Source organism: Filicampus tigris, chromosome 12 (genome assembly GCF_054856515.1).
Source record: "Filicampus tigris isolate MCC_2025a chromosome 12, RoL_Ftig_1.0, whole genome shotgun sequence".
Taxonomy (NCBI): Eukaryota; Metazoa; Chordata; class Actinopteri; order Syngnathiformes; family Syngnathidae; genus Filicampus; species Filicampus tigris.
In genome coordinates, this window is record NC_141228.1 from 1,725,996 (window position 1) to 1,745,095 (window position 19,100).

The 19,100-nt window shown below is 41.6% G+C and overlaps 1 protein-coding gene and 1 long non-coding RNA gene across 22 annotated transcripts in view; one reads left to right on the forward strand and one right to left on the reverse strand.

Moving 5' to 3' along the window:
• Window positions 1-19,100, forward strand: part of lrrc7 (leucine rich repeat containing 7) — a 217,932-nt gene that overhangs the window by 52,159 nt on the left and 146,673 nt on the right. The gene's annotated exons all lie outside the window — the stretch shown is intronic.
• LOC147138031 (uncharacterized) lies at window positions 1,698-3,021 on the reverse strand. The gene is made up of 2 exons (XR_015089050.1): window positions 2,704-3,021; window positions 1,698-1,936 (listed from the first exon to the last, which is right to left on the reverse strand). It is a non-coding gene; the product is annotated as an uncharacterized LOC147138031 (long non-coding RNA).

Genomic DNA, 19,100 nt, shown 5'->3' on the forward strand with positions numbered 1-19,100 from the left:
TGTGACACGTGTCTGTCTTTTCTCATGCATTCTGAACAGGACGATTATGATTTTTTTTCAAATCCAACATGGACCTCTTTCGTAGGTGGATATGAATCGGATATGTATGCAGCTCTGCAGAATGAACGCTCATCCGTACACATCTGACCTATATGTCTATATGTCATCTGACCACTTGAAAAAAATAAGTATAAAGTTGACATATGTGGGGAAAAGCAGTAATTCAGGAATGTAAAAGTTTCCTGCTATGACCAAAAAGTCATAGTCACTACAGAAAACTGGCAGCATTTCTTCAAACTCCTCCATACATTTTCCATTTTGTCAGATTTTTATAGCCATTTTGTCAATAAATGATTATAAAAATAACCTTTGGCTCATCATTTACTACAAAATTAAGATAGTCAAAGGAGTTAGTCACCCAGTAAAATGTATTTTCATTGAAATAATGGTTTAAAAATGGCAGCGACCAGAGTTGGGCATATTACATATTACAAATTGTCCTCCGTTTATTGCCTTCCACCTACAGAATCACAGCTGTGAGGGAAGAACCCTAACCCTAACCCTACCCTTCCGCTGTCAGTTTATCCGCCATTTTGTCCGGCCAGAAAAAATAGTACCCGCCTATGGGCCGGTCCGCCTATGATTTTTAACGGGCTTCTGTTAGAGTTTCCAACTACAAACTGCGACCAACTACCGCAAAATTTTGATCCGTCTATCCGTCTAATCATCCCCCCCCTCTCCCCCCGCCCCCCAAAAAACATGTCATATTCAAACAAATAAGCACTATTATGCGTTATTTTTTGTATCTACTAGGGCTGAACGATTTATTGCGATCTCAGACAACGCGATTTCGAGATCGCCATAGATGCGGTTTGTTTAAAGTGGAAGTCAACGCAAACATTTTTTTTTCAAGAATATGTTCTATGCAAGCCCACTAGTTGAAAAAGGGCATTCTGATAAATATTGTATTGTGGAATAAGTGTTAATCCACTCGTTTTTAGCCATCTCTGGTGGCAGCCATTTTGTCTTCTGTCGACTGAAAATGATGTCACAACTGCTCACAACGACCAATCACGGCTCAGATTCAGAAAACAGGTCAGCCGTGATTGGTCGTTGTGAGCAGTTGTGATGTCATTTTCAGTCGAAAGAAGACAAAATGGCCGTCCCAGAGATGGATAAAAACTAGTGCATTTTGCTGCTTAACTTATATTCCACATACGCGCAAAAGTAATCAGAATGCCGCGTTTCAACTAGTGGGCCTGCTGGGAACATGTTGTTGTCCTTTCGGCTTTTCCCCTCAGGGGTCGCCACAGCGAATCAAGTGCACGCTCGATTTGCATCATTGATTTGGCAAAGCATCTTTACGCCGGTTGCCTTTCCTGACGCAACCCTATTAGCAGGGCACACACACAGACATCATCTCTGAGCGGGAATCGAACCCACGCTGCCCGCACACAACTCGGGCGTGTGTACCACAACACTATCAGTGACTCTGGGCCTGCTGGGAACATATTCTTGAAAAAAATATGTTTGGGTTGACTTCCGCTTTAAAGGGCCCTTATCCCCCTCGCTCACCATTAGTGGCATGCTAAAGTGGCCAGGAGGTTGTCACAATGCCAAATTTCTGTTTCAATACCGATACCAAAATGTATTTCGATACTTTTTAATAGTTTTTGCAAACAGGTTAAACACTCAAATGTCAATATGTTTTCCTTTATTTTAAAACAAACTTTGGTAACAATAACTTTAATAGCTTCCTCTACTGCATATATTGGCACTTGATCCATACATATAAACTGTGCAACTGCCCTGTTGAGCCTTTTAGGATCTTTGCACTCCTTTGGGTACTTCATATACTGTTGAAAGACATCTTGGAAGAGTAGGTTGCTTCTGAGTTGGGTGGTGTCACCCTCTCTGAGCCAGTAGCACTACACTTCTATTGTTGGTGGAGGGAGAAGGTACAGTATTTTAATAAACATGATCATTTTGATTTGAATGTCATTGCTTTATTTTACTTGTTCTTAATATTCAAAGGTTCTGTGTTTTGAAACTAAACATAAAACATTTAATGGACATAACTAGAAAAATAAATTGAGGCTAATTGTATCATCTAGGATAGGATTAGATATTGTGGGCTAATAAAATGTTTTACAAAAACGTGTTTCAATATAATATTTAATTTATATAATGTTTATGCCTTAATCGGTTATTTAAATATTTCAAGAATGTAATTACATTTTTAAGAATATATTTGATGTATTTATTAACCATGGACATGTTCAGGAGTTGAAAGTGTCTTTTTGGCATACCCAATAACTGGTGAGTAGACTAGACAGATTTTTTTAACCAGACAATACAGTAATATAAAATTGTCATTTGTTTGAATTACTTTTTCGTATGTTGGTCTGTCTAAATTGATTTTCAATGGAAGCAATCACATTGTGTCTGTTCACAATATTTTATTAAAAGCTTCTACATAAGAAAGATATGATGGACTTTTATTTTTTAGACCATTGGTCTTTATAAATTACTAAACAAATACAAAAATCACTCACATTTGGTGAATAAAAGCTTAATTTCACCCCCTGGACATGTTTAGCTCTCTGTATGTCGGCTACTGAAAGTTTACGACTGGGCTGGGAGGTGCTTTATGCTAATTTCATTGGCATTATAGTGTAGTGAACTGGTGAACAACATTATCACCTGTCATTCTTGATAGAAGTCGCGGAGCAAATTCGCATGGTTGTCCTTCAAATGTTTGGACACATTTGACATGTTGCCTCCCTTCGCGATGCAGACTTTCACGAGGCAGTTTGTAGCACCGCTTGCACTGCGATGCTTCTGTGTTCAGTGGTTCGCCTTTGTCATTCGGTTTGAACCCGAAGTACTTTCACACCGTACTTCGGGTCCCCATTTTACCAACGAGTACGGGCTTTTCTGCAGCTGCTATCTCTGTTCCTCGGTGCCTTCCACCCGCTTTGTCTGCGCGACTTTGTTTTCTCTCTCAGCCTGTGAGCATGTAAGGAGACGGTTGGGCAACTACGTCACACTCGCTGGCCTCGCTGTGCTTAAAGAGACAGGCTCCAATTTACCAATACAATCTCATTCAATAAATGGAAATAAAACTATCGTTTGTTTTTAAATGCTGGAATAGTACCATTTTAAAAACCCTAGTATTGTGGTACTATACTTGTACCGGTATACTTTGCAACCCTAGTGGGCAGGTCCAGCGTCGAACCAGTTAAAAAGAAAATGCACACACACACACCCAACCCCCCCCCCCGCCCCCCCCCCCCCCCACACACACACACACACATATGGCATGGCTCAGTGGTTGCTTCCCAACCCGGAGGTTGTGGGATCGATCCCCGGCCATTGTGACCATGTCGAATTATCCTTGAGCGAGATACTGAACCCCCAGTTGCTCCTGATGCTTCGTCATCAGTAGGTAGATGAGGTACAGCGTAAAGCGCTTTGAGTAGCCAACGTAGAAAAGCGCTATTTAAGTGACATTCCATTACCATATTGTCCAGACCTGACTTATTATAATTGACTTATTATAATTGGTGCGTTTGGATTATTGTTGCTAACAAAAACCTATGTGTTTGCATTGATGTACTGTAATCACGTCAGGCAATAGTCGTATTCGTGTTTGGTGATAATGCACCGGACTTTCCAAAAAAAACAAAGAACACTCAAAAATTTAAAACCATTATCATAACCATTATAATCGTGGTTATAATAACGGTGATAAATACTAACAACAACAATAATCGCAGTAGACACTATGCCTTCATATATAAACATTTGTTATTTTGGAGGACATAACACACGGCCGTATTTGTTAAAATAATGTGAAAGTTAATCAAATGAAGTGCTGCAGGAAGATGACATCGGTGAAGTGAGCAGGGGCCCAATGGCCAATGTAGAAATCTCCATAGCAGCACCTCCGAGGATGTGGTCAACCTCCGATCTTGTAGCAGTCAGTTGCTGTGGAATAGAAACAGCAACCTCCAATTCGGTCGTCATCACCTAATTCCCAGGCCTGGGAAAAGATGGCAGAGAAACGAATAGAAGTGGCAGTAAAAAGGCCAAAACAAACAGTTCAACTAAATGCAGAAGTGTCCAAATAAGTCTTTAGTCGTGTTTTAAACATTTCTACTGAGGTAGCCCGAATATAATACGCTCTAGAACCTGCGGACTTCTTTTTGGCTCTCGGGATCACTAAAAGGCCGGCATTTTGTGACCGAAGGTTTCGAATCGAAAGATATGACATCACTAAGTCGACAAGATAGGAAGGTGCTACGCCGTGCAATATTTTGTCGGTAAGTAGCCACACCTTGAAATCGCATCTCAAGAGGACTGGGAGCCAATGCAAATTGGCTAGTATCGGAGTAATATTATCGAACTGTCTCGTTCTTGTCAGGAGTCTGGCTGCAGCATTTTGGACTAGCTGCAGACTTTTAATACCAGACATGCGAAGACCAGAGAGCAAAATGTGATAATAATCGAGGCGGGACTTAACAAACGCATGGATTTAAATTTCTGCATCACTATTCGATAGAATTGGACGAAGTTTAGCAATATTACCGAGATGGAAAAATGCAGTTCTAGTAATATTCTTGTAGATTAGTTGAAAAGACAGCGTTGCATCAAATATAACATCGAGATTTTTTGTTTAATCACTTTGGGTAATAGTACATTTATTGAGACTCAGAGTGGTGTTCTTAAATAGGTGCCAATGACGCGAGCAGGGCCAATTATCATCATCTTGGTTTTATCTGAGTTAAAAAGCTAAATATGGAGAAACATCCATTGTTTAATCTCAGCAAGGCACACCTCTAAATTACAGCAATTAGCCGGGTTTATCTCGAGCGGCATATATAATTGGCTATCATTATTATATATTACAATTACGTATAGTTTTACCAAGATAAAGCATGTAGATGCTAAACAATAGGGGTCTTAGTACGGATCCCTGTGGGACTCCACATGTAACATTACAAAACTCAGAAGTTGCATTGCCATGAATTACACGGTGCGTCCTCTCTGAGAGGTAAGCACTAAACCAAGAAAGTGCTAAGCCTGATACCAACACACACTTCAAGGCGTTCTAATATTATGTTATGATTGATGGTCTCAAAAGCAGCACTAAGATCGAGTAAGAGTAGTATTGATGAGGTGTCGAAGTCCATAGCTAGGAGAAGATCATTAGTCACTTTAACAAGAGTCGTCACAAAAGAGTGATCGGCTTTAAATCCTGACTGAAGAATTTTAAATCGATCATTACCGGCCATATAGTCATTAAGCTGTTGCGCTACGACTTTTTCCAGACTTTTTGCAATAAACGGGAGATTTGAAACCGGCCTATAATTACTGAGGTTCTCTGGATCGAGGTTTGGCCGCTTAAGCAGAGGTGGAATAATAGCGGTTTTAAAAGCTGCTGGTACAGTGCCCAAGGTGAGTGAGAAATTAATGATATTTAAGACGGAGGGTCCTAGGGTTGTAAACAATTCTCTGATGAGTTTACCAGGAAGCGGAATGTTGCGTTAGCATTGCCACTGTTTATTATACTCAAGAAGACGAGTGCAAGTGGTGCACGAAGCAATAGTTGCGTGTAGTCGCCCGGTGGATGAAGGCAGATGATTAGCTAAAGAGCAGTCGAGGAAGCCGAGTTGTTGTGTGGAAATAGACTGATGGAAATCGGTGATACACTGCTTCCAAAAATTCTCAGAGTAGTCTCAAAAAGAAGAAGAAAATCGTAGGATGTGGGGGCGGGCGGTAGACCGCTCGTTCGTCGTTCGTCTCTCCAGCGAATCAGTGTCGCGCATCTCGCAGCTTTGTGAGCTCGACATGGAACACCAAAACTCTACCATGTAACGTCAAAGCCATATATCAACAATACCAACAAACGCTGCCAGTTCTCTAGGCCCGAGCTCAAATGAGATTGACTGCTGCAAAGTTGAAAGTTGTGTGTGACTGGATGGCGACCAGTTTAGGGTGTACTCTACCTTTCGCCCAGTGTCAGCTGGGATAGGCTCCAGCTCCTCCCCGCGACCCTGTACAGGATAAGCGGTGTGGAAGATGACACAAATGACATGATGTGCAATCATTTTTTCAACAGCCCCCCCCGCCCCCCAAAAAACTGCAATGAATGAATTTTAGATCCCAAATTACAATGTAGTGTGTTTGTTTGTCAATCCTTCAAGCGCCATGATTAAAAAAAAAAAAAAACATTTTTGATATCATGAATTCAAAAGGCTGCAACTTTTGAAACTTTAAAGTAGTGACAGATAAAACTATTCCATAAATCTGGAGATGGATATTGATTGGTCACTTTCTAAGATCTTGTGGGCACATTTGGTTGATTTGTGACGAGGCTCCACAATTCACCCTACTGTGCAAGAAATACAGGAAATCAGCGAGCTCAGACAATGTTAGGTGCCTGTTAATAGCCGACAAGTTTAAGCGTCAGACTCAATCTGTCCCATCTCCCACACAAAACCAACCAGAGTAACTGACGCTGCCCTTAAAAGGGAAAAGCAAAAATATTTCCAACTAAAACAGCGTTTAATTCAGCGATGTACTCGTCGCAAAATAGTGTGACTTTTGGCGGTTAAAGGGATGGACAAGTATTGAGCAGTCTTAGTTCGGAGAAGCCAAGCTATCAAGTTAAATGAATACTCAGATGGTTAATTGGAATTTTGCAATTATTTTCACAATGAGAAAACATTAACGGTAGTTTTTGTGTGCCTGTCCATACAGTGTATGCGACGAAGTGTCTATTGTGGAGTCCGGCGTCATTATTGCTGAGTACATCATGTATTTATGTCACTTAAGCCCTTGGTGGTGACACACTAACGTGAAACCACAACAACAAGAGCAACCACAACACCTTGGCGGTTCATAAAATAGTTTACTTTCCAAGTAACACTGGTTCAGATGAAAGGGTCCGCTTCCAGTTTACTAGTTCTATTAAATTCCACCGAGGATTTTCCAATGAGTTGAGAGAGGCGTGCGTACGTCTGTACGAAATGGTGCAGGTCTGCGCATGTCTGGAAGTACCCGCAAAAGACCCTGGGACAATAACTTGTTCTATCTAATTTAACTCGACTCGGTTATTTTAAGTTAACCATGTTCCCCAACCCAAAAGTTCTACTTACTTATTTAAGATTAGTGTTCATAACAAGTTAATGATTTTTGAGTTAGGTTCACTAATAATTTTCTATTAATTAGAATTTTTGTTTTTACAGTGTAGTAGAATGGCTACAAGACATTTCACGTTGATCTTTGATCTGATCTTTGATCTTTGTTTTGGTTCTATAAAGGGGGCTTCTAAATCTCTCCTGAGAGCGCTGCTTGATGTGTCTGACCATAAAGTGGTTTATTTGGTTCCGTCCTTCAAATCTGTCCTTAAGCGCCACGGCGCTTTATAACCAGTCACATGCTGAGCATCTCCTGCCTTGATGAAGAAGCGTAGAGTGGGTTGTCGCACAGTGTGAAACTGTACGGTCAATGGATTAAAGATGGCTTCATCTCGCGCAACGGATCCTCAGCATCTCTGGGGGTCTCTCTGGGGTAGTGAGTTCGCCTGGACACTCGGCTTCTGCATGAGGATTGGATGAGGAAGAATCCCACTTTGATTGACAGTGAAATAAACAAATCAGCAACCTTGAAGTATAATCCTCCACCGTAGCATTTCCAAGTTTTTTATTCCTACTTATTGCCGACACTTCACTGGTCCCCAGCGACTTTGTCTTTGTTAAAAAAAAACAAATTGAGCTTTGTCTGGCAACTCTCTTCTGTCACTTTGCTGTTTCTTTCCCTAAAGAGTTGTGGAGCCTCTCCCCCCCATTCACGATCAGAGCGGACTTTCTTACTTTCTTACTTATTTACTTACTTACTTACTGTAAGAATAATTGTAAAGTTTATATTAATGTATTGATTTCACTTGTTGTATAATGGCTATTTTGTTGTTTGTATGTAAAGTGCTTTGTTACAGCTCTTGCTGTTGTGAAATGCGCTATACAAATAAAATTGTATTGTATTGTATAAATATAGTAATCATACATTTGCTGTTAAAATGATGCTTTGCATAACTAACTGCGAGAAGACCAGATGGAGCCACACTGACTACTTACTTACTTACTTACATACATACGTAGTTATAAAGAACTGAACAAAAAAAACAACTAAATAAATAAGCACTTATATAAATATGCACTTATGTAAATAAGCATTTATAATGTAGGCTGGGAAAAAAAAGAGCTTTCCCTCTTTGAATGACCAGCAGCCGCCACCGGTTCCACCGTACCATGATGGTCAAGTGAAAGTGGAGCAAATCTGTTTTTCAGTTGAATGTCCGTGTTCTGAGTAGATTTTTGTTTCTTTCTGTTTTTAGATGCAGCCACAGTCCATGGCTCTTTTTTACCTTGGGGTTGAGACATTCAGCTTGGGCCGACCGGATTCCTCATTAATTTGTTGATGATCAGGTCTGGCTGTTGACTACTGTCTCATATCTTTGGGCTTTGCTCCCGGCAAATTCCAGGGAGGGCTCCTGGGTGATTTAGTACTGTGTCCACAGTCCCCATTCATTCTTATAGAACTAGTGTCTTTTAGCTTGCTCCTGTCCACTGTTTTGAGACAGCGGTAATGTGGTTTAATTCCCCAATTGTCCATTTACACTTCGAGGCAGTGCATTTTCGCCTTCAGCACTGCCATCTTCTGAAGAAGTTTGTGATAAGGCCTGGATAGACTAATCCGACGTCGGATGTCAGGAAGCGTCGAGGCATTGGATTGCACCATCTGATTGATGTAGCGAACACCGTTGTAACATCGCATCCCGTCAGGAAGCCTCTGCTGGGCTTTTCAGCATGTTAAATCAGCGTCGTAAGTCGTGAGATTTGGTCACTCTGATTGTCTGTTAGCTAGCGAATCAGTGTACGGGGCAAGACAGGAAGTGACGAATGCAGATGAACAGTAAGCGATGGAAAGCCTTGAGAATTTTGCCTTTGCTGCCTTAATCTTCATACAAGTACAAGAGCGTGGGCTGACGAAGTAAATATTGCACGATACTGTGTCTAGAGCGTTGTGAGGGCGTGCATCGCATGTAAGTTCAGCGTGAATAAAAAATATAGCAGAATGCATTGTTTACGTTTTTATATTCCGCCCCCGCCAATAGCTTTCCGGTTAGCTTATTCTAACCATGAGGAATAGTGACTACCGCCGGCGGTGGTATGGAGGGGTATTGCATCTCATGTATGCACAGCGTGACATGGTGACAGTCGGCCCGATGCCACCGGGGGTAAGCGTCAGTCACAGTTGGCCAATGTCAGATTGGTTTATCGACGCCTACAATTGTCAGTGGAAAAGGGAGGCATCCTGCTCCTAGTCAGTTTGCTCATAGCTGTCTTGAGCTAATTAGAAGGTCATTGTCACGTTTAACATGAGAATGTAACAAAAAAAATGTTAAAAAATTGTCACAGTCTGTATCTATCCAAATACAGTCCCACAGATATAAGAGAATCCAAGAGTTGTTTCTTGCGATTTCTTTAGAAGAAAAAAAGCTTATCAATATATATTTTTTTAAATGCAAGGAAAATGCAAGCAAGGCGTGACAGCAAAGCACCAAGCGCCTACGCTGTGTAGCGAAAATGGGGGTCACTCGTAAGAGTGTCAATAGTTTGTAGCTGCCGGGAGCAATGCCTGCATTACTCCTGCCCGCCTCTACGGGCACCAAGTCAAGGTTTTATGTTGTTTAGAGGGGAATTTGACGAAAAACCTCATTAAATCAGTCATAAAATGTGAAGGTGCTACAATAAAATAAGTTGTGAGCTCTTGGAATAAAATAGAGGTTAATACCTTGACCCAAACACACCAATTCACGCTTGATTTCTGTATATGGACATCCATCCATCCATTATCTATACCGCTTATCCTCACAAGGGTCGTGGGGCGTGCTGGAGCCTATCCCAGCTGTCTTCGGGCAGTAGGCGGGGGACACCCTGAATTGGTTGCCAGCCAATCGCACAGCACACAAAGACAAACATCCGCACTCACAATCACACCTAGGGGAAATTTAGAGAGTCCAATCAACTTACCATGCATGTTTTTGGAATGTCGGAGGAAACCGGAGTACCCGGAGAAAACCCACGCAGGCACGGGGAGAACATGCAAACTCCACACAGGGAGACCAGAGGGATTGAACCCACGACAGGGATTGAACCCACGACCTCTGAACTGTGAGGCGGACGTGCTAACCAGTCAGCCACCGTGCCGCCCTGTATATGAATATTCTAGTGAAATATAACAAGAAAACACTATGATATAGCAGGCCTAAATAAACGAAGAACAACAAGAAAACAAATATAAAAATAATAGGGGGGTAAAGGGAAAAATGGGACGTCTGACTAGTTGAGTGTAAGGATGACTAGAGTCGAGTCGGCGGACTTTATGAAATGTAAGCTAGCGTTAACTATAAATTTGTGTGCACTGCTGTGAAATGCCTTGGCGAGTCACATCGTAGTTACTTACATTTGCTGAAGCTCACGTGATGAGCGAAGAGGGGGAGAGGACCTTTACTCATTTGCAGATGGAAGAACAACCAAAAAAAGAAAAATAGAAGGAGGCTGCTTGGAGCGGAACCAAGCTTTGTTGGGTTCTCAGATGAGAACGCCGGTCCTGTTCGGCCGCGACGCGGGGGTCGGGGGGCCGAATGGGACAGAACCGGCGTGATGCTCCAGCGGTTGCTGCCCAATGGCCGGAGTCCGGCGCGTCTGCCACGTGTGTGGTGACGAGGTTCTTAGTGGTCCAATTTAGCTTTTCAGGTCGACCGCGGGTGGTTTTCGGCCGCATGGATCTGCCAGCAAAAATGCAGCCAAAAGATCAATAAGTTGAGAAATGAAAAAGGGAGTTTGCGAAGCTTCTTTGGGGGAGAGCTTTGGAGAGAGAGAAAGATTTTTGAAGAACAAATTCTTGAAAATATTTTTCTTGAGAGGGCGTCAAGTTGAGAGAGCTTGAAGTTCAGAGAGAGAGAGAGAGAGACAAAGGCCAGACCTTTTTATCTCCTTAAGAAAAAGGGGAGGGGGTGAGGTGTCCATTCCAGCTCAGGTTTCAGGTGAGCTTAAATTCATGACAATAAAGTTAGATTTGAGTCTATTAAATTGCCCTTTTTAAAACCTTTCTGCATTTCACAATTTGTAACTGGCATCAACTGTCATACTTCAGCTGGGAAACATCTTATTCTGAATACGTCTAAAGTTTAGGAGTCAAAGATATGAATTCAAGCCTATATCTACACTCATAAACCAGACCAGGAAAATGATCATTACCATAGCGAAGCAGATTCATCAATGCAAAGTTAACAGGATACACAAAGTAAGCAATACACAAACATACATTCAACTTTGTTTCATTTCAAGGTCACTTTGATTGATCAAAAGCACAGGAAGTTCAATGCAGCAATTCCCATGCCGACCTTTTGGGGTCGTTCTTCATCCAGCACTGTCTGATCTCATTCTAATGGGCATGGGGAATTATAACACTTACCCTCTGCAATAAACGAAACACATGAATCTCAGGTATTGCTCGAAGGCAAACAGCAGCACGTTGGGTTTTCCATTACGTTTTGTTCATTTTGTTCTAGTAGATAAATAAGTCATGACAAACAGTCAAGGCTGGAGTTTGAGTTGATGAGTGACAGTAAATGTGTTCTGTAATTTCATTGAACTAAGCCTGATTGATGACAGGTCAAATTTGGGCAGCTGAATTGGCTATTATAGTATTCAATTAGATGCACTGAATGGAAATATTCAGAAGGAAAGGATAATAATTTGTGTTGCGTTCAATATAACTATACTGAGCTGTGAATTAGTTATTTCTTCCGCCTGGTAAAAATACATAACATTAATTGGACATTAATAGTGCTTAGTATATTTTGTAGCCTACCTGTCATAAAAATACCATAGAGTATCTTGAAGTTCTTTAATGGGGAGTCCACATTAAATCAGTGGACTATAAGTGTTACAGTATATCATTTGGAAAAAGGAATAAATAATTTCAAACTGACTAAATATTTTTATTCTCAAGTTGCTCAATACTAAATGGGCTTCACCGATGAGTCAGAAATAAATGAAATTTATTGTTCAACCACGTAAACTATTGAGTTAAGTACTACAGGTTTAAGTCAATATAATAAAAATGCAAATAATACAATTCTGTTGCCGGTACTTCCCTCTGAAATGACCTTCCTTTAAATGTTGTGAACAAGGTGTTGAAAAAGGCAGGGAGTGAAGTGGCTTGGATATAAGTTCGGAATTACGTGACTTGGAAAAGGCTGAATTACAGGAGGAACCAGAATTTCTATTCGGGCACCTACGTTGGCCACCACGCAGGGTTCCCGTGTAAATGGCCAACCGAGCACCCAAATAAGAGTCTGAAGGGAAGGGTTCAGCGGCGGACACTAAGAGTACAGGTTCGGGATGACGCAACTTGAAAAAAGCGGACTTACGGGAGGAACCAGAACCTCTACTCGCACCTACGTGGGCCACCATGCGAGGGTAAATGGCCAACTGGGCGCACAACCAAGGGTCTGATGGGAAGGATTCTGGAGTGGAAATAAGGGATCCTCATCCAAAAGTCGTGACAAAAACTGACAAGGGTTTGAATAATGACTGGGAAAGGGCGGGAAAACCAAAATCAGTGTTAAAATCTGAATCGGAATCGGTTCCCCCCCCAGTTTTGTTGTATTCCCCAAGACCCCTTAACATGTTTGCCTAAGGGGTAAAATGTATATTATATGTATATAGAGTGTCCGATAAGAGTTCGACAAGACAAAAATGTATATATTTGTGTGTTCTGATGCCTACTACATCATGGACTTGCTCTTTCGCCCACTCCTCCATTTTCATCCTTCTCTTTTTGACTGGCTTGCTGTGGGGCACACAGTAAATATAGGACAGTTCCCAAAGGTCTGTAGGTGTCCATGTGGCACATTTTGCCTTGCATCTCTTTATAGTGACAGTATATACAGAAGTTACGGTATAGCAGATTGCAACATGCAATCATTTGCATGCATGTGTAAAGAGAATATGAACTTGTGTTAGCATGGCAATGCCGGATCATCTCCTTTAGTGGTCTTTATTGTTAGGAGACCAGCCTGGACACCTCTCGTGTTGTGTTAGCATGAGCGTTGGTTCATACATGTTTTTTTAATATAGTTTATCACTTTCAATTTACTTTATATTTACTATAGAGGCTGGAAATCAAATTACACTTTTCCAAATGTGGGGAACCCTGGAGCAAAATAAATCCCACTTGGAAATGATTTGTTACTTTGTCTTACAAGTTTCTTTGTGCAGTGCTCTGTCTATCATGTTTGATATATCAATCTGGAAAATCAAAATATATATATATTTCTGTCAAATCTAATCCAGCACTATTGAACATATGGCTAGAGCGTCACAGTCAGAGATTTTGGCTTTGATTCTTGGGTTTCACCCTCCAGTGTGAAGTGTGCATGTCCTCCGTGTGTTGACATCAGCTTTCTTTAGAGACTCTGGCTTCCTTCTACAGGCCAAAAATATGCATGGCAGTTTCATTGAGACTCTCAATTACTCACTGATGTTGTTTGTTGTTTGTCTACGTATATTATTTTATTCTTTTGGTTGAGTGATGACCAATCAAGGGTATAGCCCAGCACTTGTTTAAAGTCACTCCATCTCATCCATGGCCCTCATTCAGTGATGACAAAGGACTTATGAAGCCAAGTTAAACTTTTTAAAATTCCAGTTTGAAATATTGTGCTTGCAATGGCGTCAACGGACTGGAACTTAAGAATATGAAAAGTTGAGTGTTGTGTGGTGCTTTATTTTGTCATATAGGATTGGGCATGGCCTGATGTCACTCAGATAAGCTTGGATTTCTCAGGGACATGTGAGCACGTCAAGAATTTCCTCCATGCCTTCTGCATCCAGCCCTGTTCTCTGCTTGTGTTTTTGTATATAAAGACTTTCTGTCTTTTCACTACTGTGTCCTGTCAGCTTCTGGGTACAAATTATGTTCCTCACGTGACATTTATGAAAATATTTACATATAATTGATGTTGTTAAGGGTCTTAATGGGGGCGACATGGCTCATTGGTAGAGTGGCCATTTCTAGGGTTGCCAACTTTCCCGTATTAGCCGGGACATCCCGTATTTTGGGCTGATTTGGTTTGTCCCATACTTGACCTTAAATGTCCCGTATGTTGACTATCAACGCTTGCAATTACAGAAAACTGCAATCTACCGATCCTGTAATATAAGATGCTTTTAGTAAAGCTTTGGATGGCGATCGACTGTCAAAAACGACGGACACAGACGGGTTGGCAGCTCAATGTCTTTTACTTGTATACTTGCTCGAACATGCATTGCTGGTTCTTAAACAGTGATACAGCGCTCGTAATGGAGACTCTCGGTACTACACATGACAGATCCTAGATCAGATAAAGCGTCAATCTCAGAACAAGGCAATCACTCCACCTGTCATGTAAGGACTTCTCTCTGGCTGCGCAAAATGACAGAAGACTGACTCAGTCAAAAGCAGCCAGAAATATCCATGGAAAAATTCAATTTCAATTTCAGATATTTTACCCCCGTTTTTTGATGAAAAGAGACAAATTGTTTCATATATGAGGTTTCATATTAGATGACATATTGTCACTGTCCTGTGAAAAAGACTGTCCATTTTTTCTTATTTTTGCGTGAATGTGGTTTCAGCATTAACGTGAAAATTAGAAAAAAAATTCAAAATTCATACATCATGCTCACACCACCGTGGCACCGTGCACCTGTCCCTTATTTAGGAGTGAGAAAGTTGGCAATCCTAGCCGTTTCTCAACCCAGAGGTTGTGGGATCGATCCTCGGCCATTGTGACCATGTCGAAGTATCCTTGAGCAAGATACTGAACCCCCGGTTGCTTCTGATGCTGCGTCATCAGTCGGTGAATGTGAACTCAGTGTGAAGCGCTTTGAGGGCCTTGATAGGTGGAAAAGTGACAGCCATTTACCATTTAATGTTCTGTTTATTTGGTGACTGTTGCACTGGTAATGCAAATTTATTTAAATAAAAAATATTTAAATGGGAATGGGAAGCAAATTGGTATATGACCTTATAAGATTTTGAACATCCTAAAAAAAATAAAAAATAAAATAAAATAAAAACAGAACCGGGGTAATTCAGACTAATAATATTTGTGCATGGACTGGATGTTGGTGTCAGATGGTCTGTTGCATTGCATCTTTAATCATCTCATTTAGACCTGGCCTGTGTCCTCCAGAGTGAGTCAGAGGTGCTGTGGAAGTCAGGGGTGCAAAAAATAACAAGTAAAGCCTGTCGGAAGTACGATGGTACATTTTTATTGGAAGTGAAATATAATTCCTGTTTTCGGCAAGTGCAAGAATTTGTAATTTGCAAGTGTAAAAATTCAAAGTCGAGGGAAAAGTTGCCGTCAATGTATTCTTAGCTCATCTCAGAATGCTCTACATAGATATTTATACAAATTCGACATGTAAGCTGTCTGTATCGTGATGATGAAGTTTGACGGTGCCCAAGTTTGTGGGAGTGAAGTGTCTAACCCTTGACTGAGTGTCTTGTTTTTTGCTTTGTGGTGCCCACGTTGTTGTGGCGATGGCATCGTGTTGAAATATTTTCCTAAGCAGCATTGTGTCGTGACTAGTGGGCTTCACAGCAGTGTGTTCACACTGAGCTTCCTCCTCACTGCGACTACAGTCCTCCCGTGTCTGTCCATCCCCATATGTGCTACTATATGATGGCAATCACATCCAGCCAGCTCCGCATGGCATTAATTGAGTCGTAAATGTCTAATGCAACTCTGGCCCTTGAGGGCCACTGTCCTGCATGTTTTAGATTTTTCCCTCCTCCAACACACCTGATTCAGATGATCAGGATAGTTAACGGGCTTCCGTAGAGCTTCCTGATGAGCTGACTTGCTGGCCTTTGGCAAAATTATTTACTGTTACATACAGTTGTACTTTATACAGAACTATTACAGAAGTGGGTTCATTTAATGTGAATATATAAAAGATGGATAATGTATATTTTTTTGTTGCACAAAGGTGAATGTTCAATAATGTTCAGCTATATGATGCACTTCATCAAAAGGGTTTGTTTACATTGATGCTTTAAAATGCTTTGATAAGGTAAGTTACACAGCTTTTCCCCCACACCACTAGTCTGGCAAGCCACATCCACTAGGAAAGTGGGACTGGAGACCAAGCCCTTCACTGTGGCTTTGAACCGTCCAATCAAATGATGTATCCTTTGTGAGCAACGTCACTCTTCGGCGGTGGTAGTCCATCTTCAAAACAATCAAAATGGGGCGCGGAAGAGATGATAGTTTGTTTCATTCAGCATTAAACTCACTTTTAAATGACCAGAGTGATTAAAATTAGACTTTTTTTTTCCAACATCACGTCCGCTCTTCGCTGATTGGTTAATTTTGCTTTCTGTATGGTCAGGATTGCTTGGCCTCAGAAATGCACTTCATACGACTACCCACCAGCGATTGAGTCTGGATTTCCAGGCTAATACACCACAGTGTGCAGCAGGATGGAGATGGGATCAAATGTACTGTGCAAGCTTACGCTGCACTATTCCCATTCACAGCGTGTCATAACATTTTACAATTGGCAAGCCTCAGACACTGTTTTTGGGGCAATTTGAAATATGAATAGCCTGTTGCATGATGTGGCGAAGCACAACTATTTCCGGGTTTAACAATCCACCGTCAAGTGAAAAAGACAGTGTATTTTGTGTCCTATAACAATATTGAACCATATTTACAATTTCATATGTAGCATGGTCCATGGATATAGTGTGATTGTGATTTCGCATGGAAAGCTAGCCGCCAGCGCTCATTCATTCTGAGTGGAGTGGTCACTCTAATTTGTTTCGCGGCCTCCCAAATCTGCTAACCTCGATGCGGCGGCCACGATCAGTCAGGCCGGCAGAACAACGAGCCTCTCCTCTGCTCCTGTAGGCCTCTCATTCAAGTGAATGAGACCCAGTGAGTAAGCTGTCTGTGCTCCATTGCGAGCATTTTTACCATTGATCATCAAAAATACATCAATATGCACATATACATCTGAAATTGTAAATATGGTTCAGCGTTGTTGTCAAACACTACTGTATTTACTGTATTTTTATGACTTTGCAAGGGCTGGCGAGTGGCTCGTCTAAAACCAGGAAATGGGCTTGTGCGGCGAACTTCCATGCTGCATCGCTGTCGGCCAATCAGATGACAGTGACAACATGGCCCCGCTCTGCCCCAGACAGCAGGTGTTGTGCCCAAAACTATACCCCTGCCAGCCGGTGCTTTTGAACCACCTCTGAGATGGTTCTGAAAAGCAGTTGCATCGGTATAATAGCTGACAGCTAAACAATTTAATTATTTTTTTTTACCTTACTTTAAGGATACTGATTAGATTACACCTGCAATTGGCTGGGAACCAGTTCAGGATGTACCCCGCCTATTGCCCAAGGACAGCTGGGATAGGCTCCAGCACGGCGCGACCCTCGTAAGATAGAGTGGTTCAGACAATGGATGGATGGATTAGATTACATTTCATAAAATAAAAACTACATTTTGAACACTTTTTAAAACAATTGAACACAAAGCATTTAACATTTTTAATTACCAATACTAATTTTATATACAGTATGTTCAGTACTGGACAAAAGTCTTAGGGCTCTAAAAGATTTGTTGTTTATTTAAAGGGGCCATATCATGCGAAATGAACTTTTTATAATAGCTTTTCGCCATGTTAAAATGCTAATTCGTCACCAAAAACACCCCCAAAGTAATGTTTTCCTCTACTCACGCAATTCTGGGCATTCCTGCTTATTTTTCCTCTCTGAAACAACTCCGCCCAATCCAAAGAAAACAACGGGTCCTTTCTTTTCTACATCACAAAGTGAGAAGCCACCCCCGTACCACACTTGCAGACTTAACAAACACCCTCTTTCTCAGAACAGCCACCAGTGACATTCAGTTTTGTACCGGAGTTGGAGAGAAGTGGTTCCTTTCACACACTGGGTCCGATTCACTTGAGAGGTCTCCAGCCATCCAGCATTGCTACTTGCCCAGCCCGACGGTTGTGGCTCCCGCCTCGGAGATGGTGGCTTTGGGCAGTGGCCGACCGGCTTCGGATATTGCAGAGTATGGTTGGACGATTTATCCTTTTGGGACCGAAATTGTGATCACAGACAACGCGATTGTCAAACCTGCGTATTTTTCCAAAGAGCTGTTATCCCTCACGCTCATCAATCAGCGGCATGCTACTGTGGACCGGCCGCACTACTCGGCACCGGAGTGGCGCTGGCGTAAAAAGAAAAAAAGTGTTGCGTCCACATCATGCTCCCGCTGTCACCCATACTCCCGAAAGTCATGTCTTTTGCGGCTGCATGGCAGTGCTAGCCACTAAGCTACCTTGTTTGCTCCGCAGTAGTGCGGACTTTATATGTTATGTAAGTCCGTGCGCAGCAGCTGCAAGGAGCTGTGTGATGCTGATCCTTTCCTCCGTGGTGACAAATAAACTACCCTACTAAAAATGTGTGCTTTCACCAAGGAGGCGAACGAGGAGTCGCTAAGCATTCTAATTGCAGAGTCGGGAAAGACCGACATAAGTGCTTACGTGTACAGTAGACTTTTCACAGAGGTCTGGCTAGAATCATGTTAATTTTATCGGCGAAAAAAAAGGAATCCATGCTGGCGTGAATTTTTGTAATATATTGAAGTTGTAATGGCGAGAATCGGTTGAAAAATCTGGAAGTAGAAGAACGCCAAAAAAGTGGGAGGAATAAAATAGAATAATAATAATAAAGTTTAATGGTGTAGAATAACACAATTACGTAACAAACTAGAATGGCAGCAGCACGTTAAAGGCTGTGTATTTGTCGATTCAAAATCATGTTAAAATGCAAGGAATTGGCGGGGCTTTACAAGGATAAATTACACAGTGAAGCCAGAGACCGATATCATGCAAAAATAAACATTATAAATGGTTTGAATCTCTACAGAATTCCCAATACTGAGTGGAGCT